Consider the following 25,820-nt stretch of genomic DNA (forward strand, 5'->3'; position numbering starts at 1 on the left):
TGGTTCTTACCAGTTTGTGCTCTAGATCCATTTCTGCCCTATTTACCCTGCCCTGGTCTTGGGAGTGTGTGCGTATGTTGCAGGGGAAGGGGAGGAGTGCTCGTCTCTACATATTGATTCCCCTGGCATCTCTTGCCTTCTGTCTTCTGGTTGTGTTTGACCAGTGGTGGACCAGCAGGAAACCAGAGGGTGGGAGGGAGAGAACTCAGTGGATTTATCCTCATTCTCTAACTCCCTTGCCATGGTCTGACAGGGATGACTTCCTCTCCTGCTTTGCATCTGCCAGGGGTTGCCTCTTTCCCAGCTCCAGCTCTCTCCAGGTCGTATACATCACGTTGTACATCTGTAACATTGTTTTGACTACTCGCCCTGTCAGGCCTAGAGCTGGTACTGGCTTCCCACTGTTGCTAGTCCCTGCATGCCTTGCCACTTCTTATTGGTTCTTTTAGCTCTGCCCACACCCCTGTAAATAGTCCTTTATTTTGAATGTGCCATCTGTTTCCTTTAGCATCCTGACCAATACTGCCAATTAGTCTGTGCCAAGGACTACACTACAACTTCTACAAGGATTATCTCATATAAAACATACCCACCCTGTGTGGTAGGTTCTATTATTACTCTTATTTTTTAAAAGCTGGTCAAAAAGAGAGTTAAAGAGTAAGTTGCCCAAGAGAACACAACTTGAAAGCGGCAAGGCCAGGATTCAAATCCAGGCAGTTTGAATCTAGAGCCTACTCGCTTAACCATAACACTGTATGTCTCTGGTTAGATTCTCTGGGAAGCCGACTCTGAGGTGAAGATTTGCATGCAGGCTGAACTTTGGGGAGAAGAGCACTCAGGATCAAAACTTGTGTGTGTGTTGGGGGGGCGGGGCATGAAGGAAGCAGGACTGGGGAAAGGAGAAGTGGAACTGCAGAGCGGTGGCAACAAAAGCCTTAACAAAGCCGAGGAGGAGCTCTGGAGCCAGGAAGTCTCCCAAATTAGGGTAAGGGAGCTGAGCTTTTTACACCTTGGTATTGACTTGTTACTCAATGCAGGGCTCTAACCTTGGGCCCTCTTCAGCCAAGGCAAGTCCAGAAGAGAGACTGTTGAGAGTGTTGACTACCAAAGCTCCCAGAGGCTGGGGGAATGAGGGCCTTGTCTTGGAGGGCAGATCCATGGCATCCACTACACTTTTTGAAACACATATGGAGGTCATGAGTTAGCAGCCTGCTCAAATCATATGTGATCTTTGCAAACCTTTATTAGACTCATGTATATAGTTGGTTTTCCCAGCATGCGTGTGCTTGCGTGTGTGAGATGATTATGGTGTAATTATTTGATGTTGTTGAAAAACACTGAGGTAGGAGTCGAGAGACCTGGATTCTAGTTCCTTCTCTGCCGCTGACTGTCTATGCGCTTTTGTTCAATTCGCTTAATGCTGCTGGATCCCACTTTCCTTATTCATAAATTAAGGAGCTTTGATAAGATGGTCTCTAAGGCTGCTTTAAGCTGTAAAGTTCTGTGTTTCTATTAATTTATTAGCTTTCTAAAATCCAGGAATAGCAAAAGTAAACATGTTGGAATGCTTTTTAAGTAATGCTGGAGACTATTTCTTGCAATCTCTGGTTAGTGACTTTCTCAAGCTCCCTCAATAAATCATGATGAACTTCATGAAAATTCACACAGCCCCAGTCTCACCCGGTGTTCTCTGAAGAGCAGAGATGCCCACTTTCTCCCCAGAATGTCTTTATTTGGTATATCTGAGATTTTAGAATGCTAGACACTTCTCATTCTTTCTGAGCATAGCTCATACAGATGTTTTATTTTAAGAATTGTTCTGAAACTGCTTTCGCAGGGTCATTGTTACAATTTGAGCAGGCATGGTCTTAATTTGAGTAGATATGTAGTGAGAAGGAATGGAAATGGCCTTAGCTTGCGCTGGTGAAATGAAATTGGTTCTCAAAGTATGGAAAGGCTAGTGAAACAAACAAGCAGGTAAACAAACAAAAACTATACAACAAAAAAGAGAATGAAGGTATTAATGATAGACTTCTGAAAAAGTATTGAATAAGTCACTCAACATTGTAAACTTTAATTAAAACTAAGATAGATATATCTTAACAACAGAATGAAGGCTTCAATACTAAACTAGGTAGATACAGAAATCCTTTAAATTGATTTTCCTGAGCTGTGGCAAATGATTCAACGAAAATGGAAAATATCTATTATTGTCAGTCATGTATGGCCCTTCCTGTATGATTTCCCAATGTAAGCCTTATGGTCGAAGCTGTGTGAACCATAAATAAATAAGTAGACATACCTCCACTCTGGCTTCCCTACCTGACTCTCGTTAAACCCTATCAGCAACTGTAGAGGGCCAAAGAAGCCATTTCAATAAATATTTCATTACATGGGAGCCCATTTGCCGGTATTTCAAATAAATAAGTACATTTTCTTACTCAGTGGATACTAGAAGGGAAAACTCTCCAGTTTCCATTTTCAGACTTTCTTTTACTTTCTGAGGCGGTCAGTCATTTTCGTTTTCCAGTGTACAACTCGATTATTTATTGGAGGAAAATGTTTTAAACCAGGAAAAGGAAAAAAAACACCCAACCAAATAATTTATCGCAGACTGTCTCCTGGCAGATTAATCCCTACCACTTGGCCAGGGCTCATTCCAGAGTGATCAGACTGGTCAAGCTTAAATTGTATGTCCACAAGCAGTTGCATAAATAACCCCAAATACTGTGAACCTCTTTGCACTCGGTCATCTCCATGACCTTCAAAGAAAATGTCAGATAGGTAGTAAGAAAAAATATAGCCTGAGACGCTTTAGTTATGGTATTTTCTAATAAATAACAACCTTTTTTGGCTCCTTTCATCTAAACACATTTATCAGTTAAGACACATATGTTTCTTTCAGGTAAGTGAGTAGAAATATTGCCCTTTTCCTTGCTGGTAACCTGGAAATGTAATTAAATGTATTTAAAGTCATCCTTAGGCGTCATATTTAGAGCCAGGGTTAACTTTCTTAAGTAATGTCCTTACTTTATTTTCTTAATTTTATTAACCTGAACATTGCCTTTAGAATATACCATGGTCCGTTTTTAATTGTCCCCTTAATCAAGTGACCGTGTATGTGGGAGTATTTGAAGGAATTTCCTGAAAAACTCCAGCTTCTATTCTGCTTATCCAAAGTATGGATCTTGGTTTATAGCTACAGAGGGACAAGAACTCCTGGTTAGAGACTTTGTCTGGTCACCTTTTGCCCAACAATTTCAGTTCAAAACTGAACTCATATTCTCAGCCAAACTCTTTTCCATCCTCAAGCTTTCACTTTTGGCTGGAGACATCACCAATATTCAAGTCTCCCAGACCGGAAATTATAAATTTATCTTAACTCATCTTTCTAATTCCCTTTAGCAAATATGTTATGTACTGTTGATTCCCACCCCCACCCCCCACATTCTTTCAGAAAAAAATACTAGATTTAGAAAAGGAGACCTGGCTAGTATCCCAGCTCCGCCCCTTACTAATTATGGGACCTGACAAGTTACTAAGAGTTTTAGTGCCTTCACCTGTAAGATGGGGAATAATATCTGTTTTGCTGACATCACAGCAAATGATGAAATGAGTTAGTGTAAATTGTAGATTATCCCAATTAATGTGGTGGAGTCGGGCAGGGGTTAACCTAGTTGCCTTCCTTCGGGGACCAGAACATAACACTTCTGCTCTCGGCATACCTTACCCCCAGGCGTTTGCCAAATTAGAAGATTTAGGATAGCTAGCTTGCTGTCATGTATTGCAGATACCCAGCCCTGATCCTGTGGTATAAACCCTCTAGAAGCTGCTTACCAAATTGCTAACCCCTGTGGACCAAGAGAAAAGGCACATCATACCATTGCTGTTAAACAATCTTTCCAGGCTACAGCTGAATCTAGTTGTGCCAAAGTACCCATAACCCTCCAAGAGACCACAGAGAATAAATTCGCCCGTTTTCACTTCCCTGTTTTCCTCAGCTGGACGCCTCTTTTTGGATATTCCACAAGAACATCGTATCTGATATGCCTAGAACTGGAATTAATATTTCCTCCTCCCAAACAGTTCCTGTCCAGTGTCCCCACCTCAGTGAATGACATTTCCATTCACGAACTTGCCCAAGGCAGCAATCTGGGGTAGCCCTCTCTCACCAATATCTAATTAAACACCAAGGACTCTTGTGTCTATCTCCTAAACATATTTTAATTCTATTCGTTTTTCTTCATCTTTATTGCCACCTACCCTGTCTCAGGGCATTGTCATCCTTTACCTGAATTACTGCCACAGCTTCCTATATTGTCTCCCAGCCTCTACTCATTCTCCTATCTCTCTCAGTCCTGTTCCCACATTCCAGCCAGGGTCACCATTCTAAAATGCACATCTTACCATGTTATGACCCTGCTTAAGATGACTTCAGTTGCTTCCAATTGCCTTCAAGATAACGGCCAAATTCTACAAATCTTGTAAGGTCAAATTTCTGCCATTGCCTCCAGCTTCCCTCACCCCACTCATGCTATGTATGAACAGTTTATAAACTTGGGTTATTACTTTCAGTTCCAAGAATGTGCCGTGAGCACTTTCCTAGCTTTGCGTATGCTATTCCCCTTGTTTGAATCACTTTACCCTCTCTCTTTGTCTGGCCAATTTCCAGTCATTCTTTGGATTTCAGTTTAGATGTTGCTTCTTTTGGAAAGCTTTCCCTGATTCCCTAAGTTCTGAGAACACCCTGTCCTTCTGTTATCATAACGCTCACCACACTGTTTGGTACTTGTCAGTTTACCCACCTTGTCCCTCACTAACACTCCACAAAGGCAGGGGTGATGACTGGCTCGTTCACACTATTCTCAGTACTCAGCGCAGTGCTTCACACGTAGAAAACTCTCAAGTATTAGTTGAACACATGCACGAATAAAACAAATGGCATCTTTGTTTATTTTCCTGGGGAAGCAGAGTAATATGGTTAAAAAATCTACCAGGTATCAGAAGTTGCATATCCCAGTCCCACGTTCCATTCTGTGATTATAGATGTCACCAGACCTCTCCATAAGATGGAATAATAATATCTATCCCAGATTACTTCGAGTTGTTTTTAATTATAGTGAGATAATTCACATGAAAGCTCACTGTAAAATTCCTGACTAATAAAAACGAGTCATGATTATCACACTCGTCATGTTTTTATTGGCATGCTCATGTGTCTGTTAACCATTTTCAACCTAGTATTTGAATTTAGTCATTTAAAAACTTCTGCACTATGTGTATCAGATGGCTCTTGCTGCATAACAACCCTCTCCAAAAACTGAATAGATTAAAACAACAACTACTTATTTAGTTTGTGATTCTGCACATCGGCAATTTAGGCTTGGCTCAGCTGGGCACTTGGTCTTGGCGGGGCTCCGTGGCCAGTCATCGGGTTAGCTGGGGCTGGTTGTTCTAGGATAGTTCCAGCTGGACAGCTTGTCCCTATTCCATGTGTCCTCTCATATTCCAGCAGGTTAGTGTGGGCTTGTTCACATGAGGAGGCAGGGTTCCATGAGAGTAAACAGAAGAACATAGAACCTCTTGACGTTTACAGGCAGAACTGGCACAATATAACTTAGTTGCTTTTTATTAGACAAAGCAAGTCCAAAACCAACCCGTATCAAATAGGTAGAGAAATATACTTCATCTCTTATGTAAACACCTCCAAAGACATGTTAGAAAGAGGGGTGGACATAGGGAGGGAAATAATTGTGTCCATTTTGTAAACAATCTGCCATATTCTGTCAGCATTTCACTTAATTATTTACCAAGTCATAAATCTGACCACGTTACTTCTTTATCTAAAATCATCTAGTGATTCTCCATTGTGTATAAAATAAAGTCCAAGATCATAGCAAAGACCTCCATGAACTTCGCACATTGACCTGTCGGCCTGGTCTTTTCTGCTTTAGGAATAGAACATTTCTTATAGTTCCAACAAACCAATTGTGCTGTTTCAACAAACCAATTCATGCTGCCCCTTTGGCCTTGAGAGCCCCTCCTGCCTTTCCTTGCCTGGATAATCTTAGCCTAATAATGACAATAATAATACTACTTATTATATACCAGGTGTTGACTGTTCTAAACACTATATATATTATCCCTAGGAGGGAGATTGGTGGTCTAGTGGTTAAGATTCTGCGCTCTCACTGCCAAGGCTTGAGTTTGTTTTCTAGTCAGAGAACCACACCACCCATCTGTTGGTTGTCATATTGTGGTGGTTGTGTGTTGCTGTGATGCTGAAAGCTATGCCACTAGTATTTCAAATATCAGCAGGGTCACCCACGGTGGACAATTTTCAGTGGAGCTTCCAGACTAAGACAGACTAGGCAGAAGGACCTGTCTACTTACTTCCACAAAAATTGGCCATGAAAACCCTATCACTAGCGGGAGAGCATTATCTGATATAGCACTGGAAGATGAGAGGTTAGGGCACGGCTCTGCTCTGCTGTACCCGAGGCTGCTAGGAGCTGGAATCCACTCAACAACACTAATAACAATGAGGGGGGTACTATTATTATCTCCTTAAGGGCAAGGAAACTGGGGCACTGTGAAGTGAAGTAACTTGTCCAAGTTCACTGAGCTAGTCTGGTTGCAGAATCAGAATCAGGAGTCTGTGAGTTTAACCTCCAGAGTCTCCTATCTCTTAAGACAGCTCAGTTTGGTCTGTTCTCATGTGTGTCTTGAGATTTGCTGTGTTCAATTATGTATGTCAGTGTCTGATGCTCCTTTGAGATATGAGCATCTCAGAAGCCCTGAACATGGCTTGCCTTTGTGACCACCAAATCTAGCACAGGATCACGTCTCTCTTGCCCTCTCCATCAAGATCGTCTTTTGCACCATTAAAATTTCTGCTTCTTCTTGGAAGAAAAAAATCTGAGTGAAGACTATTAGTCCTCACAGCATCTCCAAGAAAGAAGTGATGAGTGGGAAGCTGTATCTCATTTTGCAAACAGGAAATTTAGGCATGTGGAGATGAAATCACCCCGCGCTGTGCCAGGATTCTTTTTTTGGTTTTCCGATTCCTAGTTTTGTGTTCTATCTACCAAAAAGTGATATTTGTCTATGAAGTGCAGCCGATGGTTGCTTAATTCTCCCCAGAACAAAGTTAAAAAACATAACAATTAAATTAAATCACCCAAGAGGGACGCCTTCTTCCATTGTAAAGTTTTGAGAGAACAAACTTTTGGGGAAACTTTTTTCCCCCTGGGGTATAGTGCTTTCTTCTCTTTCAGCAGAATATATTGTGTCTGATGGAGCAAAAAATTGTTTTTAAGAAACCCTGCACCAATCTGTCTGCCCCAGCTCAGACACATGCTCACACAGAAAATTAAATTCACAGAAATGAGAGAAAATCAAGAGAACCAAAGGAGCATGTCTTCTGTTTCCCAGACTCATTCTCGGGTGAATTTAGTGGCCTGTTGGGTGACAGGGTGATGAGGGGAAAGGATTGGTTGAATGAAACTAATTTTTCATATCATTTTGCTTATTTCTTCAAAGCGTCAGGAAAAAGTAAGCATTATGCACATTTCACCTATATGGTTTTAATCTGTAAGAAGCTTTGTTAGAACTTAGACGGTTAAAACGTTTTTTTCTTTTTTCCAGCTTGAGTTTCATTACTACCATTTGCTTCATTAACAGCAGTAACTTCTTGGGTGTGAAACTTGCCTGAAATGGTAACTACTAAGAGAAAGTGGAGAGAGAAGGAGAAATAAAAGAAGAGGCTTAAGGAAGAGTGCCATTGAAACATTCACGGGAATGAGAATTGACTGGATGATCACTCGAGCCATTTAACATGTTTTTCTTCTTAAAGTTTTTTGGCATTTGGCTTAAATTCTATTATTTCCTAAATTATAATTTTTAAATCTCCTTTTGGTGCAGCTATCATATACATATTATTTTGATCATGCCTTATGTAGAATTTTTATTCATATAAAAGTGTGTTTTGTGTTGTTTTTGCTTCGTAGTGACTTCCCAATTTTATAGCCTTCTTCTGTCTTATATCTCTCTAAATTTCATTTGCCAGTACAACCAGGCATTTGAGTACCAAGTTCTAAGCTTTGTGAAAAGAAGGACTTTGGCATGTCTCGTAAACCATGCTCTTAATAAATGTTAGATGAGGATAATGAAGATGATGCTGACCTTTCCTAGCAATCTATTTTTCTTGAAATGATTGTCTTTGCCTCCATGACTCAAAAAATTTCCTTTCTTTTGATATCTCAAGAAGGACCAAACACCTTCCAGATTTTGTAATTTTCTGCTCCTGAATTAAGAGTTTGACTGAGAAACTAGAAGCCAAGTCCCTTCGGTCACTGTGCACAATCATGAAGCTGCATATGAACTGGCAATTAAAACTCGCCAACTCCTCAACACGTCTCAGATTCTTCCACCAGATCTCTTCTCACCTCTATTCTCAGAGTGGCTGGTTTGTTATGAAACTAATTCTTTTCTAGGCCAAGTTTCCTTTGAACAGGGTGCAAAGGCATATGATCCTGTGGATTAGAAGTGGGTTGTCATCAAAATGATATAGCTCTGTTCTTCTCCGTTCCTTTCTTGGAATGGCTGAGAACAGACTTGCGAAGAGAAAAACTTGTTGGCGTTTGGGAGCTGCCAGGTTTCAGAGAGCCCAATTATGTCTTTTTTGAACTAGCATTTCTTTAATAGAGTTTAATTTAAAACTGTTTTTTCATTTTTGACATTTCTTGAAGTTTTTAGTTTGAAAGGATGAGGATATGTTTACTCATAGGGAAAGTAATAACAGATTGTGTCTGCGTTAGCAGGGTCAGCTGGCCAATCGTGAGGATATTGGAGTGGCCATCAAGTGGCCCTATACTCCAGATAGTACCCTTGGTATTACCTTAATCTCTAGAATTCCCCCCTTGCTTGTGCCTCTGCTTTAAGTCATTGTATTGCCACTAGAGCACTAGGCTCAGCATCTATTATATCTACTTCTTGATACAAGTACCCACAGGTTCTTTATGAAAATCCCCCCTCCTCCATTTTGGAGGAGTTGATTCCACCCGAGTTTCAGGACTGTACTGAAAAATCTAGTCCAATTTCCTGACCAGGGAATTGGTTCAGGTGTGGGCACAGAGCCCAACTGAAGAGATGTGGAGACTTTTGCTGGATTAAAAAAAAAATTCCCTTTTTTTAGAGAAGTCTTTTGTTTTTCAGAGCTGCTACTAGACTTTCGATCTCTTTTCCACTGGAGTTGTGGATAGGAGGATGTGAGGTCTGTGACCACAGTCTTCATGTTCAGTCATGTAAGTCTGGAACTGAGGAGACCACTGAATGGAGCCACTGTGTGCTGCTGGGTGTGTGGAAGGCAGAACAGAGAGACAGCAAGGAACTGGGTCCTTGGTGACATTCTTTGAACAATGGATCAAGCCTCATCTGAACTCATGGCTATCTACTATGCGTGTTATAACTTTTAGTCACATGATTGTTATCTATTTGGATTTAACTCTAAGTATTCCTGCCTTTCAGCTCCAGAGAGTCTGTGGGGTTAGCCGAAGCTCCCAGGCCTGGATCACAGCTTGATTTCTTCCTCTATGCAATCCTGCTTCTCTTCCACAGGGGTTGATCCCAAGGACACTCCCTAATAAAAATCCTGCATAGGAAATTCCATCTCAGAGTCTTGTTGCTGGGGAACCCAGATCATGACAGAGCTAGCTCCTTCTAGGCAGACTGATTTTCCACGGGTCCATCGCAAAACAGAGCACATTAACTTTATTATACTTCACTTTTGCACAGTTCTTCTGGGAATTCGTCTGTTAGGTTTTGCTCCAAAATGCAACAGTCAACCTAAGAGGTTGTGTTATCCCAGAAGGGGATAGGAGAGAAAGAAAATTAGGTAGACCACTATTTTATGGAGGCTCTAACCAAATTTATGTTTTATTTTTTTTATTTTTGACATATTTATGTATGCATGAAACTATCACCATGATCAACATTATGAAATTATTCTTCATCCCCAAAAGTTTTCTCATGACCCTTTATAAATTCCTGCCTTCCACCCCTTCCCACTTCCCTAAGCAATCACTGATCTGCTTTCTGTCACTATAGATTTGTTTGTGTTGTTTAGGATTTTACATAAATAGAATCATAAAGTATGCACTCTTTTGGTTTGCCTTATTGCACTCAGAATAATTATTTTGAGATTCATACACTTTGTATACATCAGTAGTTCATTCCTTTCTACTGATGGGTATTTTTCCATTGTATACATCTTTAAAAATTTGTTTATTCATTCACTTATTGATGGACACTTGGGTTGTTTCCAGTTTTGGGCTACTATAGATAAAGCTACTGAGAGTATTTAGGCACAAGTCTTTGTATGGACATATGCTTTCATTTCTCTTGGCTAAATACCTAGGAATGGAATGGCTGGATCGTATGGTAGGTGTAGGTTTAACTTTTAAAGAAAAAATGTTTTCCAAAATAGTTGTGTCATTTTACATCCCCATCAGCAGTGTATGAGAGTTCCAGTTCCTCCAATCCTTGCCAATCTTTGTTTTTTTTAAATTTTAGCCACTCTACAGGTATGTAATAGTATCTCAATGGTATTTAGTTTGTATTTCCCAAATTGCTAATGATGTTCAGCACTTTTCAAATGATCACTTGCCATCCATATATCTCCTTTGGTGAAGTGTCTGTTCAGATATTTTGTTCATCATTTAATTGGGTTATTTATTTATTTTAAGTTTTAAGGGTTTTTAAAAATACCAAATTGTGTATACAAGTCCTTTATCAGACATATGCTTTGAAAATATATTCTCCCAGTCTGTGACTTGTCTTTTCATTCTCTGCTAATAATAGCATCTTTCAAAGAGCAGGTTTCTTTTTTTTTGCTGAGGAAGATTCACCCTGACATAACATCTGTTGCCAATCTTCCCATTTTTTTGCTTGAGGAAGATTAGCCCTGAGCTAACATTTGTGCCAATCTTCCTCTGTTTTGTACGCGGGATGCCTCCATAGCATGGTTGATGAGTGGAGTAGGTCCATGCCCAGCATCTGAACCCGTGAACCTGGACCTCTGAAGCTGAACATGTGGAACTTTAACCACTCGGCCATGGAGTTGGCTCCAGAGCAGAAGTTTTTAGTTTTGATTGGATCCAATTTGTCAATTTTGTGTTTTATGGATTATGCTTTTAGTGTCATAGCTAAGAAATCTTTGCATAACCCAAGGCCACAAAGATTTTCTCCTATGTTTTCTTCCAGAAGTTTTATAGTTTTAGGTTTTACATTTAAGTCTATATCCATTTATTTTTAGTGTCTTATGTGATCTTTCTCAGTTAATTTTTTTGGGTTTTTTTTGTGGAAGATTAGCCCTGAGCTAACATCTGCCACTGATCCTCCTCTTTTTGCTGAGAAAGACTGGCCCTGAGCTAACATGCATGCCCATCTTTCTCTGTTTTATGTGGAACCCCTGCCACAGCATGGCTTGACAAGTGGTGCATAGGTCTGCACCCAGGATCCAAACCAGCTAACCCAGGGCCGCCAAAGCTGACCGTTCGAATTTAACCACTGTGCCACTGGGCTGGCCCCTTGAGTTAATTTTTATACGTGGTGAAAGATATGGATGGAAAGTCATTTTTTTTTGTTGCATGTAGATATCCATGTGTTCCAGCACCATGTGTTGAAATCACTCATCTAATTTTAAAATATGGAGCACACAATTCCGGTGTGGTCCATAGACTATCTCAGCATAATCACTTCAAGTGCTTGTGAAAATGCAAATTCCTGGGTCTCACACCAGCCTTTGCATTAAAATCTTATGACAAATACCCCAGGTGATTCTTGTGGATACTAAACTTTGGGAACAACTGGCGTACATGAACACTTTACTTCAAGTCAGCTCTGTCTCCATCAGAGCCCAGAAAAGATATAATTTAGAAAAAGTAAGTCTCTATAGGATAAAAAGAAACCAGAACAGTTTCTATTTTTTCTTCTTAATACAGAGAATTTTAAACATATAGCAAAGTGGATTGAATAGTATAATGAATTTCCATGTACTCAGCACTCAGTTTCATCAATAATCAATGTTAAACATCGCTTTTCTAAAACAGGAAGAAAATACAGGTGAATTTTTGCTATGGGGGAAAAACTTGCAGGCTTAAAAAGCAACGGGAAAAATCAAAGTAGAAAAAAATGAGCAAATGCAAAAAAAATAAGAAAATCAAAGATCAATATATTTGCCAACATAAATATTAAAAATCTCTAGACACCAAAAAAATCTTAAGTGGCTTAAAAGACAAGTAATAATCTCAGAAATATTTTTGAATAGAACAAGTGATTAATTTTTAATCTTTAAGGACATATAAGATGACTTAAAAATGACTGAAAAACTCACTAGGTGATAAATGGAAAGAGGACAAAGGACGTAAAATACACCATTGAAATTATATTGAGAGGCTGTTATGTAACTAGTAAAATTATCTTGAAAAAATTTTTATAGCGATGAGGAAATGCTTATGATATGATGAAAAAAGCTGAATATGAAAGCATATATTGTGAATGTCCTCGTGTATTTAAAACAAAGCTCAGGAGAAAGTGACTGAAAGCAAATGTGATCCTGGATGTTACTTTCTAAGTTATCTCCGATGAACATGTATGTCTTGCTGATGTAATCAGAAAATTAAAAAAAAAAACCTGTCTATTTTTTAGGAAGAAAATATCTGAAATGGGACACTTTCTTGGCAAGGTCAGAGACTGGCACAGAGTACAAAGATGCGGCAAAGGCACAGGGCGGGCTAGAGACAGGTTTGGTGCAGCATTGCCTTAAGGAAAGGGTAGAGGTAAGAGTGTCCTCTGTGAGTCTTCGCAGTGGGTGAAGGCTGCTTTCACACGAGGGCGACGGGTTGAGGGGACAGGCAGAGGTAGACAGGTTCTAATGGCCACGCCACAGTCTGTTTTCCTGATCAGATGTAGGCCCTATTTAAGTCACAGAGCCTCTTTTCTTGACTCAAAGAGTGGGGCGCAGAGGAAATAAGTTAAAGGCGTAACAGCCCTTTCTACTTGTCCAAAGCCGCCCAGCGGATGAAATGTCTGTTTGTTCACAGACTCTGAAGTGTTACTTTGTTTGTATCATTTCTCTTCTCCAGTTCAGAAGCTAGATCCAAAGTATTTCACCAAATTGGAAACCCACTCATGTCTTCTGGGTTTGTACTTCTGAACTGAAATTGAACTCTGGCACTTTAGTTCACATGACGTTAGAACAATGTCACTTTTTGTTTTGAAAAAGAATGGCTTTAAAAGTCTCATAAATGGGTCCTGCCTGTTCTTGGAAATCAAGTAGCACTTGTCAACTCCATTCCCTGAATGTTGTGCAATTGTGAATAAATAAATGTTAAGGAAGCAGAAATGTACACATTATACATCTGAGATTATACACAGGTTCAGAAATAATAAAAATGTATTTGTTCCTTTAAAATCCTAGTATTGGAAAACACATCAAAAATTGCAAAGAATGATATTAAAAGACACAAACAGATTATGATTCCGGACAATATATTTATTAATCTAGAGAAAGTAACTTAGAATGTCAAGGAAGGCTGGTGAGATCCCCAAAGTACTATAAAATTCACTGGGAGAAATTTTTATATACTTGTTCTTTAGATGGTTCTATAATTTTGTGGTTCCAGGTAGTATAGATTAACATTTTCATGCAGCCATCTTCTGTGATCAGTATTAAAATAGCTACCATCAAAACAACTGTCGAGTGTCCAACGTATGCAGAATATATCTCATAAAATAAACTAAACTAAATTTGTGTAGAAAAGTTTTTCTCAGGTTTGTCAGGAAAATAATACAGAGCGACTGTTAACTGTAAAAACAAGGCAACTTTTCCCAAACAGCAACATAGGACACACTAAGGAGGTTAAAAAATATATTTAAGGATTGATCCAAATTATTTTCACTATTTTTGTAGAGTCTCTTTTCAAAACTAAGAATTGAAATGTAGTATGATGATTATGGTTCTACTTAAGGAAGAACAGACACTGAATATCTGAAATAACAGGATCAGATAAATACTATATCTTTCATTGCTTCATATTCTAAAATGCACACTACTAGATTTCTCTGACATGAAATACTCACACATTAGTTTCATTTGCTTATATATATTAGTGTGAAGTATCCAAAAAGTAGAATCGGAAATAAGATTAAAAGGTAGGATTATCAATAGAGCATTAAGCTCTGGACCCCAATTTACCTACAGGAGTAGATGTCACAACCCAAACTTCAGGTCTGAGGGTCTTAACCTTGTCATACACTTTCTGCTTAATTTGTTGAATAGTTTAATAATAAACACCATATATTAAGTATCATAAACATGTAAGACATATTCTACAATGTTCTGTCTTTGTGGAGAAGTGTTGTCAGGATGATATACAAGTAGCGTTTTGAGACTGTTTTGATGACTTATTTATCAAGATAATCCTGATTTTTAAAATAAGTTGGCCAGATCCAGGATAATTAAATTCTGTACCTTCTCAGATTCTCTGCTATAAGGAGCATTATGGCTAAAAACTCCTCATTTGCTACTCAAGGGAATGCTGGCCAGTTAGCAATATGTAAGCCATCATTTTAGAAAATGTGGACAATTCTGTCCCAATAAGTTTGATTTGCCTGATTCCTTGGGCTTGAAAATTTTATGGTCTAATATGTGCTTAATCTCTTAGTGAATACTAAAGTTAGTGCTCCTAAATCCGAATTTGTAGATAGTCTACAGAAATATATTTCCCAACCTTCAACCATGCTGTACCTCATAGAAAAATTTCCTGGACTCAGTTAAAAAAAATTGGTTATCTGATAATAAGGAAAGTACTACCTTTCGTTTCAAATCAAGAGCCACTTATTGAACGCTAACTTCGTGTCAAGTACTGCATTCAGCACTGGAATAGAAAAAATGAGCGTAACAGTTTCTGCTCGTCAATACACTATTTTATATTTGGCAGCATGCAAATACATTGTCCTTTTTCATCCTCACTGGGACTCCACAAGATAGATATTATTTCTCTCATTTTATAGATGATAAAACTGAAACAGAAATGTCCCTCGCCTAAGATCACATCTTTAGTAAAGCCAAGACTATAACCCAGATATTTTTGGACTCCAAGTTCTTTTCTCTTTCTGTTATTCAATAGTATGTTTTCCTGATGTTTTTCAGTCAGGTTAAACCATGTAACAATTTTAATGAAGAAATCTCTCTAGTCCAAAGTAAGAATTTCAATACCTTGTCTAAATTTCACTGGCCATTTCAATAGCATAGGAGCAGGAAATTATTCAATTCATGAGAAAATTCATGCACCTGTGGATTTCATCTTTTGTGCCAGATGAATAGGTGAGGTTGGATTTGATTTACTCCATGACTAAACTCTAAAATTGGGATTTAAAATGGATCTGTAATCTCACTCTGATTCCATCTCTCCTGTAATGCTACCTAATGGTTATGCAAGTCTCAGAAACGTATTTAAAGTAATAACATATCCTTTTATCCAATAACATCAAACTGAGATCTTTTTTGTTCACTTTTGCTAGACCTCTGACCTTTAAAGGTGAGTCAGGCAGCTGCAGAAAACCTGATCTTATTTTCTGCCCCCGGCAAGACTTTTTCAAGTTCATCTTTTTTCCCTTCTCTCAAAATCTGATGAAAAATGAAATGTCAGGAAAACAAGCTCTCAGGCTAAAAAACTTGTGTCTGTCTCTGTGACAGATGTCACTTTGAAAGGTTTCAGGTCACCTGTCAGAAGTGTGCCAGTGTGATCTGTACTCACATCGACTCGACCTCACACCAACACTGAACTCTGCTTTTAAAAATATCCTGAAAAAGAATTAAATGATTTGAAGTCACTGCCTTTTCCTCTATCTTTTAACTCTGATTAATGAGACAAAGGAGAGAGAGAGAGAGAGACTTTTAAAAGGACAGCTTGACCTTTGGGTGCCCCTGGCAGTGAACCAATCAGCATTCTTGTAATCCAAACACAGATGCCTGAAGCTAAACAAATCCTATACTTGTGAACAAGAATTCAGTTTGCTGTCAAAATACAGTGAAGATCAGCACAGTGCTGCTTTGAGCAAAAATATCATGAATTAAAGTTTAAATGTTTGGATTTAATAGAGGAGAGTAATATTGAACAGCACAATATCTCAGTGATGGCTCAATTTAGCAACAAATATTTCCAGCAGGAAAATCATGTGTTTTGAAAAGTCCTGTACCTTAATTCCATATCTCAGACATAACTCCCTAATATTTTATGGCAGAAACACCACTGATATTATTGTACAAGTCAGTAGTATGTAATGACTAATTAGTGGGGTTGAACTCTGTTCTCTTTCTAGCTTAGTTACACAGTGTTTGAATTATTTATCACAGAGATTAAAAAACATTTCTGTTTTTTCATGAACCTTTATCAGAGCCCAGAAAATTTAAGGATTGAAGAAAAAAAGATGGCTTTTGTTTCATCAGTTTGGGAGTATTCAGGGCTTTGCCTTGTAATGAAGACGATAAAAGATTACCTCCAAAGACATGTTTGCCAAATCTGCCACTCTAAACAAGAGGCCAGATCAGAAGAGATGAGAAAGTCCGTGGAATACAAACCCAGACACTTTAATAGCACCAAAGAGATGTTAGGTTTTTTTCCCTTTGCTTGACTGTTAAGTTCACAATGCTTCCTTCTTTCAAGTGGGCCTACCCTTGACGCGAAATACAAGTTTATTGAAGGTATGTGCATTGTATCCATGTCCGGAACAAAATTATTTTTGTGTGTGGAAAATGTGGAGGAAAAAAAGAAGTGTAGACCTGGAATGCAATTAGCTCAGTGGAAATAGAGATGAAAAGCTGATTCTCGGCAATGATTTGTGTAATATCTGTGAAATTTCTTTACCTTCCACAGCTATGTTTTAGACCAGTGCTTCTCAAACTTTAATGCACATGCGAATCCTCTGGATCTTGTTAACATGAGATTCTGATTCAGTAGGTCCAGGTGGGGCTTGAGCATCTGCATTTCTAACAGATACCCAGGGGATGCAGATCCTGTGAGCCTGGACCACGCACTGAGTGCAAAGGTTTTAGGCTCTTACTTCTCAGCTCTCCTCAAGAGTGTGTGTCAAATGCCTCAAGGTTCCCAAGTAGTTAAGTTCAAGCAGCTCATCTTATTTAAAAAATTTTCCTTGTGACATATTTTTCCTTTGTTTATGATCTTTTTCTATGTGTCTGCGACGTGGTCTCTTTATAGGAATTTCAAATTTGAATATAACAGTAGTTACATCATCTCAGAATGACTCTCCCGCATTATGAAGAAAAGATACAGTACAAAGATGGTAACAAGGTTTTCTCAACCTTGTTCTAAAATCATTTTTTCACTAGATCATGGTCTTGGTGAGAGCATCTTGTACTCTGCTAGGTAATTTCATTAATACTGACTGACATCTCTTCAATATACAATAATCAGCCTGTTCATAATCAAAAGGTTGAAGGTCTCTATAAGAATGTACTTGGACTAAGAAGCACCCAGAGGAAAAATAGTTAAAAACAAGAGCCATCAGAACTCTCAGCAGTGTTTAGACCCAGATAACCACAAACATCCTGGAATTTACTTAACCACGTCTGATTTCCCAGCGAGTCATGTTTACATCTCTGGATGTTAGTTTACTTTCCCTTCATTTTTTTCTTGATCACTCATGCAGTGGAAAGCGGAAACGAAATCTTCCATGGCAATTAAAGTGCCAATACTTGTGTTAGCTATGTGTTCCTGCTACTGATAGGGAGAGATCTGGCCATTAGTCAGACAAAGCTGTACCAATTTTCTCATGCTCATTACATATTTATAACATGGACATTCTTGTGACATATCATGCAGCTGCTTTAGCAGGATACTAATATCGAACGAGAGAGTGCCAGATTTAGCATTACCCAGATAAAATGCACCATATTTAACGCTCAATTTTCATTCTGTGTGTGTTAGAGATACACGTGATTGCTGAGATTTTCATACTAGTGTATTCATAATTGTGTATTCCACTACAAGTTATTTTTATCCTTGGTAAAGCTTCTTACTCTCTTTTCTGTCAAATGCCAAGATCATTTAAGCAAGTGAAAAATATTCGCTAATTTTCTCAAAAGGCTCCGAGTCTTTTCCGCACTGAGGGTGGAGCCCATCGGCTACCTATGTTAGAAGAACCAAACCATGAGGTGGGCTGCTTATCAATAGTGAGGCTTTAGGGACCACTGTATCACTACTGTCACGAAAGCCTTTATTTTATGTTGCCAGCTTCATCTGGTGAGTCAGCCAGACACCCGGGAGCACGTGATTGTAGATTACAACTAGAAATATAGATTCCCTGACTGCTATCGTCTAGATTCTTAATAACATTTCTCCGAATAAACTTTCCCCTATAAGAAAACTGGTTCGACCTTTTTGATGAGTATTGATGGAGGAAAAAAATAAGGGATGCAGCAATGGCGAAAACAGATTTTTCTGGCTGAAATTAATAATTCTGAGCAGTAGTAAAATTAATTACTCTGTGGTTGTAAGTAGGCAGCGGATTTATGGTAAATGACAGAGTGTTTGCAAATTTTCCTGACTACTCTATTAGAAAATGCGCAAGGGGAGGCGTCAGGCGAGCATGCATTGTTTAAGTGGTTGGTATCTGGCTACAATCTGGAAACTGCAATTGTTGTGGTTGCCGTAGGAAAATTCGCACTTTCTGAGAGAAATTCTTTCACCTTTGTGTGCCCACAGCATGGATCTCTCCTCGTGGCAGCTGTAGGAAACACAGGAACTCCGTGACCTGGAAAATGTGGGACAACTGCCACAAGGTGACCCTGGAAGGCTGGGGTAGGCCCAATTAATTTAAAATTTTGCTTGGCCTTGTCTCTTCCAATTTTCTAAATCCTCTGGAAAAATGATTAATGCGTACACTGCCAATGCGAAAATATTTTTGACCCTATTAAAGTCGACCAAGGGTAAACCAAGTGTAGGCTGGCATTGTATCAAACTAGCTTTATTAAATTTGATTGGAGGTTTGTATGAGGAAGGGACAGACAAGGACATTATTTTGCACAGCGGCTCTCTTTTAAATGAAAATATCAAGAGGAATACAAAGTAGCAATACGCCCTGGACAGGAATCATTTTAAATATAGGAAAATACCGTGAAGAACTTTGTTTAAAGGGTAAACCATATTTGCTGGAAAATTTTCTGCTATCTTATTGCTATGCTGCTCAGTTACCAATGAGGGGTTTTAATTTATGGAAGGCTTATGGAAGCCTTATATTTCTTCATTTCTAGATGAGCTAGTTCAACCTTGCTTTCTTTCTCTTATCTGTCATTGAATTCTACAACTTAAAATTATCTGTCTGCATTTTGAACCTTAGCAGAACAAGGCTTAATCTCTTAATGTTTCCCCAATGTATCCATCCTATGCAATCATCTAATTAATTAATAAAGTGATAATTTTTTTCTACTGGTTATGCTGTTTTGAATAAAAATGGCACAATTCAGGCACAAAGGATAGAATTTCTCATAAGCATTTCTGCCTTTTCCAAGAAAGAGAAAATCCATTTAGTTGTCACAGAATATAGTATATGCATAATTTAATTTAGAAGCCAACTTCCAGATTTCACATGTAATCTCTCCTACAGTTTTCTCAAGCCTAGGAGATATTCAGCCATGTGAAAGTTATCCTAAACAGAAAATTTTATCCATTTATCATATGGAAGACATTACAATTGCATTTATGGCAGGGGTGGGTCTCAATAACCTTGAGGTGACTAGCAAATAGTGAATACTTACTGAATGAGTGAATGGTAGAAATTACCTGTGATGACCTACCGCAGGGAAGACTAGAGTTACAGCCGGAATGACAGTTTAGGTGGTGGCAATAGCCCAGTGAAGGTTCTAAATACACTAGTGATTTTAATCTAGTGAGCGTGGTTGTGGAGAATAGGTAGTCACAGGATAAAAAAATCCTTGACTGGGGATACTAGTTTTGCCCCAGACTTTTTTTGTTTGTTTTGTTTTTTGGGGTTTTCTTTTTTTTTTTTTTTGGTGAGGAAGATTCGCCCTGAGCTAACATCCATTGCCAATCTTCCTCTTTTTTTATTTTTCCTTTTTTTTTGCTTGAAGGAGATTAACCCTGAGCTAGCATCTGTGTCAATCTTCCTCTATTTTTTGTATGTGGGATGCCTCAACGGCACGGCTGATGAGCAGAGCAGGTCCACACTGGGGATCTGAACACACAGGGCTGGTCCCTGCCTCAGACTTTTTAATTGAAAGACATGAAGGAACTGTTTATACGACTTGTCATAGATTATGTCACTCTTCACCCCTGTTCCGTGGCTTTCTCTGCAGTGTTTTCCTACAGGAAGGTTATACATCTCTGCCCTGTTTAATGCAGTTATGGCCTTTTGATGTGGTTTGGCCAACAAAATATGAACAGAAGTGAGGTGTGTCAATTCCAGGCAGAAGCTTTAAGAGCGGGGACATAGTTTGCCTATTCTCTCTTCCCTCTGAATGACAGGCAGCAAAGTTCCAGATAAAGAGCAAAGTGGAACCAAGTTACAGCTGACCTGTAATATACACAATAATGTGAACGAGAAACACACATTTGTTATTGCTAGCTGTTGAAATTTTGCTATTGTCTGTTACCTCTGCAAAACATAGCCTGTCCTGACTGACACAGATGTAAACAGTATCCATTCAGCATGAGCTGAATAATGAACATGGCGTTAATTGTTACCCTGTAAGTTTTGGGATGAAATTAGCTCTCGTCTTCTTGTTACCATATCCAGGAACATCCTTGCTTCCACACCCATCCTCTTCTTAATGGATAGAATGAAGCTCCTTTAACAACGGCCAAGCCTGCCATATCAATCTTTCCCTCTCTGATAGATCATTCATATCTTCCACGATAAAAACAGTTTTTTCTTGGCTCCACCTTCCTTTCAACTAGCCCCTTCTCATTTCTCTCTCCCCTTTCTCAACCAAACTTCTCAAACTACTTAAATGTGTGTGCTACCTGCACTTTCTCACCTCCCATTTAATTTCTAATGTACTGTAATACAGTTTTCATCTCAGCACTGAAAACAAGTTGTTCTTGTCAATGTCACCAAAAGCCTCCTATTTTCCAGTCCAAGGGACACTTTTATGTGTTAATTTTACTCTGCTTCTTAGCAGCATTTCACCGAGGTGACTATTTCTTCCCTCATGAGGGACCTTTTACTCAGCTTCCCACACACTCTCCTGGCTTCATTCTTACCTCTTTTGTGGATGACTTTTTCTCCTCCTTTACCTACCTCTAAAATTTGTAACAAATAGAACTCCTATGGATCAGTATTGAGTCCTCTTCCATGAAGATATTATGAAGATATTATCTCCCTGTGTTGAATTTGGTTTCCTGACAACTCCTATTGTTTCTAGAGTTGCCGTGTTGGAGTCCCCACCTAGAAATACTCATAAAAGCCCTATTTATATATACTTTCTTATTTCCCACTTCAAAACATCTTTCATGAAAATTCAGGCAGAATTTATAGCATTGTTATTTTAATTCCTTCATTTTATTCTTTAAAAAAATCTATTGATCATCCACAGTATGCCAGGCACTGTAATAAATGTTAGGAATATAAAAATGAATCAGATAGAATTCTTGCTCTCAAAAAAGTGCTTAGTGGGGAGGAAAATGTGCACACAATTATGGTAAAATGAGTAAAATGAGAGCATTTCTAATAATATACCTTGTATAACACATGGTGGGAACATAAAGGAAAGAAAATCTAGGTTTTCTGGGGCCGTAGGAGAAAGATTCCCGGAGGAAGTTATATTTGGGTTAAACTGTAGTCAAACAGGAATTTATTGGAAGCAGGGAAGAGGAAATATTATTCCTAAAGGCAAGGATATATGAGAAGGCCTGTCATGTTTATGGAACTTTAAATAGTTCAATATTTTTACAAAGATAAGGGAGGTGGGGGAAGAGTAAGAGCTGAGGGTGGGCTTGGGGACTGGAGGCAGGACAAGAGAGCTTTTTATGGAATTATATTCTTCTGATGTTTGAGCTGATATTTCTCAGCCCTTTCTAATGTTTCTGTTTAATCCCTCCCAGTCTTATATGCATAGGTTCTATTTACTAAGGGGAGGGGCAACATAAACAATATTAAAAGTTTTGAGACAGGAAATGTTGCATTCTGCCACATTTCTAGTCTTTATATTCTTCTATTATATCTATCTGTTTACATTCTAGTCTTCTTTTAATATCTATTTATTAATTTGGTTTTGAGTAGCAGTTTTCTGGAAAGGTAGATGCTAAAAGTTTGAATGTTTTGACAACTACTATTTATAATAATCTAATTCCAATCCTTTACCTTTAATGCTGTAGAGAAACAATAATTCTTAATATTGAATGGCTTAAGACTAAACTTCATCTCTTTCAATATGGATAAAATCAGTTGTGAAATGTTTGAGAGTTCAGTACTGGAAGAAAATCCCATTGGTGTCAGATGAATTATTATAAAATATAGTTTGTCTAACAGAACCCATTGGAAGTACATGCGTCTGGGTGACCCAGCACTGCTTTAGCAATGGCAAACAAGACAATTCCTGTAATTTTATCATATTTACATTCTAAGTCTAAGCTTATTGGTATTTCTTGTTATGCTCATAATGAATAACATTTCTTTAAAAAATTAAAATGGTAAACCCAGTGTATTACATGGATTCTTCAATATTTCACACCTACCAGAGCAATACAACAAGAACTCCTTTTGAAACTAACTCAGGGAAGGCAATTTTGCTTCTAAATATTATAATATAACTATTATTTAAAATATTTAAATATTGGGATGCAAAATTCAGTTGAGTGGTGTGAAAAATGTTTTGACTTTGTTTTACCTTTAAAAAAATCTCCTTTGTTTTACTCTCTTAATTTATAACAGGAATGACAAATTGATTATGAGCAGGGCATTCTGGATGAGATCTTTAACTTCATGGATGAATATGTTAGGGTGAGTCAAATAGTTTCAGGGACAAACCTTCACGATGGAGTGCTAGCAGGCGCCATTGTCTTACTTGAATTATTTCATAGTTGCAACTGAATGGACTCCGATAACTTCTCCAGTAAATTAGTCATTCTGGTGAACCGCCTACGGCATTTTTGTGAAAGCAGTAGAACCAAGAACAAAGAGACATTAACGGTATGAATCAGATTCTGCCCTGTGACTTCAAAACTAAGTTGAAAAAAATGAGATGGCAGGAAGGAAAGTGTGCAAGCCTAATTTTCTGAAGATAGAGGCAGTTTGCAAAATGACTAAATATACAGCAGTGTCTTGTCTGTCAAGCTCTTGCCTATTCAAATGCTCATTATGATTTTCCATTAGCGTTTGATAGACCGGAGCTGGGAGGTTGGCCACTGACATAGAAGTTGGCTTCACTAAAGTAAAGATGCAAAGACTCATTTCTCGCATAGAACTTGAGCTCCTGGACACAGAGATACTTTCTTTTTCTTTGTTTCCTCTTCTTCTTTTTTTTTTTGCTGAGGAAGATTCATCCTGAGCTAACGTCTGTTGCCAATATTCCTCTTTTTGCTTGAGGAAGATTCACCTTGAGCTAACATCTGTGCCAGTCTTCCTTTATTTTGTATGTGGGTTGCCATCACAGCATGGCGGATGAGTGCTGTAGGTCTGCACCTGGGAACCAAACCTGGACCACTGGAGCAGAGTGTGCTGAACTTAACCATTAGGCCACAGGGCCAGCCCCCAGGGATACTTTTTAAATACTTATTCTTCCCTACTCTTCCAAGCATATGTGTCAGGAAGTATGGTGTCCTTAACACCATGACACCTTCAGGAATAGGGAAGTCTATATTCCAAATTATGTAAGGAGAGACTAATCAGTTCATAACATGATTTAAATAAAAAGTTAAGTAATTATGGGCTTCTTTTTTCCCCATAGTGCTGATGTCTCTTCTCAGCATTACATAAAGAGTTTAGGGATGTTCATTAAGGATTCCAGGCCACTGGAGTACTACTAAGATCATTAATTTCTACCACAAACCCTCAAATGTGTTACTTTAGTCAAGTGGGTACTGGGGAAATCCGTGTTGTGATTTCTGATCATGGAAAATGTGCTTTTCTGCAATGGCAGCTACGTAGCTCATAGTTGTGGATGTTAAGGAATTAGGTATTAGCTTTTCCAGGTGTCTAGGGTTCCAGTCTGTATCTCACTTTATACATCATGGCTTTTATACAGCAGCTGATACACTGACAAAGAACTTAGCCTGTTGGAAGACGGGAAGGTCCCAAATGCAGAGAAAAGGTTGATTCAGGCCTTAAAATGTAATTAAATGAGAAAAACAAAGCCCTCCCTATTTACCCATTTGGTTAAAATAAAGTTAAATGTATAACACTTTTTAATTAAAATATTTATTTATTGTTTCTTAAAACTGTTTTGAAGGTTTAGTATGTGTTATTTAAGATGTGCAACAAATCTTTATTATTATTCATTAATATTAAGGTAATATAAAAAGAATTATTAACATCTGGTATGTACAAGATGCTTTTCTAAATATTATAGGGGATGCAAATGTTTAAGAGCGAGATGTTCTGGTCTTTCAGTAGAGACTCTTCTAGTCATGCAATGGTAGCAAATAACCACACAGCAAAGCACAGGTGACTTACAAATATGCAGTGTAGCAGGGAATGGTTCTAACAGCTTTCTCTGATGATCGATTGAAATCTGTTCTTTGTGGTAGCCTGCAGTAAATGAAGTTGAGTTACCAGAAATTCTTTGGTAATTTATGGAGGAAGGAATAAAAATAATTGCTTGGATAAAAATGTTGCAGTGGGATTATGTATAACCTGCTTGCTCATTCTTTAATTATATTTCTCAAGAATGCCCAGAGAACATTCTCTTCAACAAGGAATTTAATACATCAGTGAGGGAATACCAAAATTCTTTAGAAAGTAGCTGTTCTCTGTAAGTGGGGGTCATGCTGGGTGACGTTAAAAAAAATGGACTTCTCATTTTCATTGGGATGATAGGATTTCGGAGTGGCAGGAGCATTTAATCACCATTTAAAATCAATAACAGGAGTTGAATTTTATTAAAAATTCTTGGCGTCTATTGAGGTTATCATATCATTTTTTTTCCTTTAATCTACCTCTTATACCGAATTACGATAGCAAATTAGGTTCCCAGTGATGCATCAGCCTTTCATTTCTGTGATAAATTTTATTTGATAACAATGTTTTATTTTGTGGCTGGACTGTGGGATTCATTTATTAATAATTCTTGAATTTATATAATAAGTGAAATTGGACTACAGTTTTATTTTATTGTCTTATCCTTGTCAAATTTTTGGTATTAAGATTTTGCTAGCCTTGAAGAATATGTTGGGCAGACTTCCACATTTCCCTATTTTTCTATGCTCATGGGGATTATCTGTCCTGGGAAGTGTTTACTAAGACTTTTCCATAAAATCATCTGGTTTTGGTACAATTTTAAGCATAAATTTTAAAGTTTTCTTCTATAGAAATTATTCTGTTCAGATTTTCTACTACTTTTTGAAGCATCTTTGGTCATTTTATAATTCATTTCATTGAGATTTTCATTGGTATAAAACAGAACATTCTCAAGTAGTTATTTTTAGACAGGATATGAGGGTGGCAAACATTTTGAGTCTTTGTTTTCCTGAATATGCCATTATTTTCCCCTTATAATTGATTAGAAATTTAGCTGGGTCAAGATTAGGTTTAAAGAAGTGTCCTTCCCATTCTTTGAAGGC

General features: G+C 38.2%; 1 long non-coding RNA gene across 1 annotated transcript in view; it reads left to right on the plus strand.

Annotated features, from left to right (window-relative positions):
- The first annotated feature begins 18,716 nt into the window (after positions 1–18,716).
- Positions 18,717–25,820, plus strand: part of LOC139046302 (uncharacterized) — a 28,017-nt gene continuing 20,913 nt past the window's right edge. The window contains exon 1 of the long non-coding RNA XR_011506144.1: positions 18,717–18,884. This is a non-coding gene — a long non-coding RNA (uncharacterized lncRNA). The remainder of the gene's footprint in view (positions 18,885–25,820) is intronic.

This window comes from Equus asinus, chromosome 9 (assembly GCF_041296235.1).
Source record: "Equus asinus isolate D_3611 breed Donkey chromosome 9, EquAss-T2T_v2, whole genome shotgun sequence".
Lineage (NCBI taxonomy): Eukaryota > Metazoa > Chordata > Mammalia > Perissodactyla > Equidae > Equus > Equus asinus.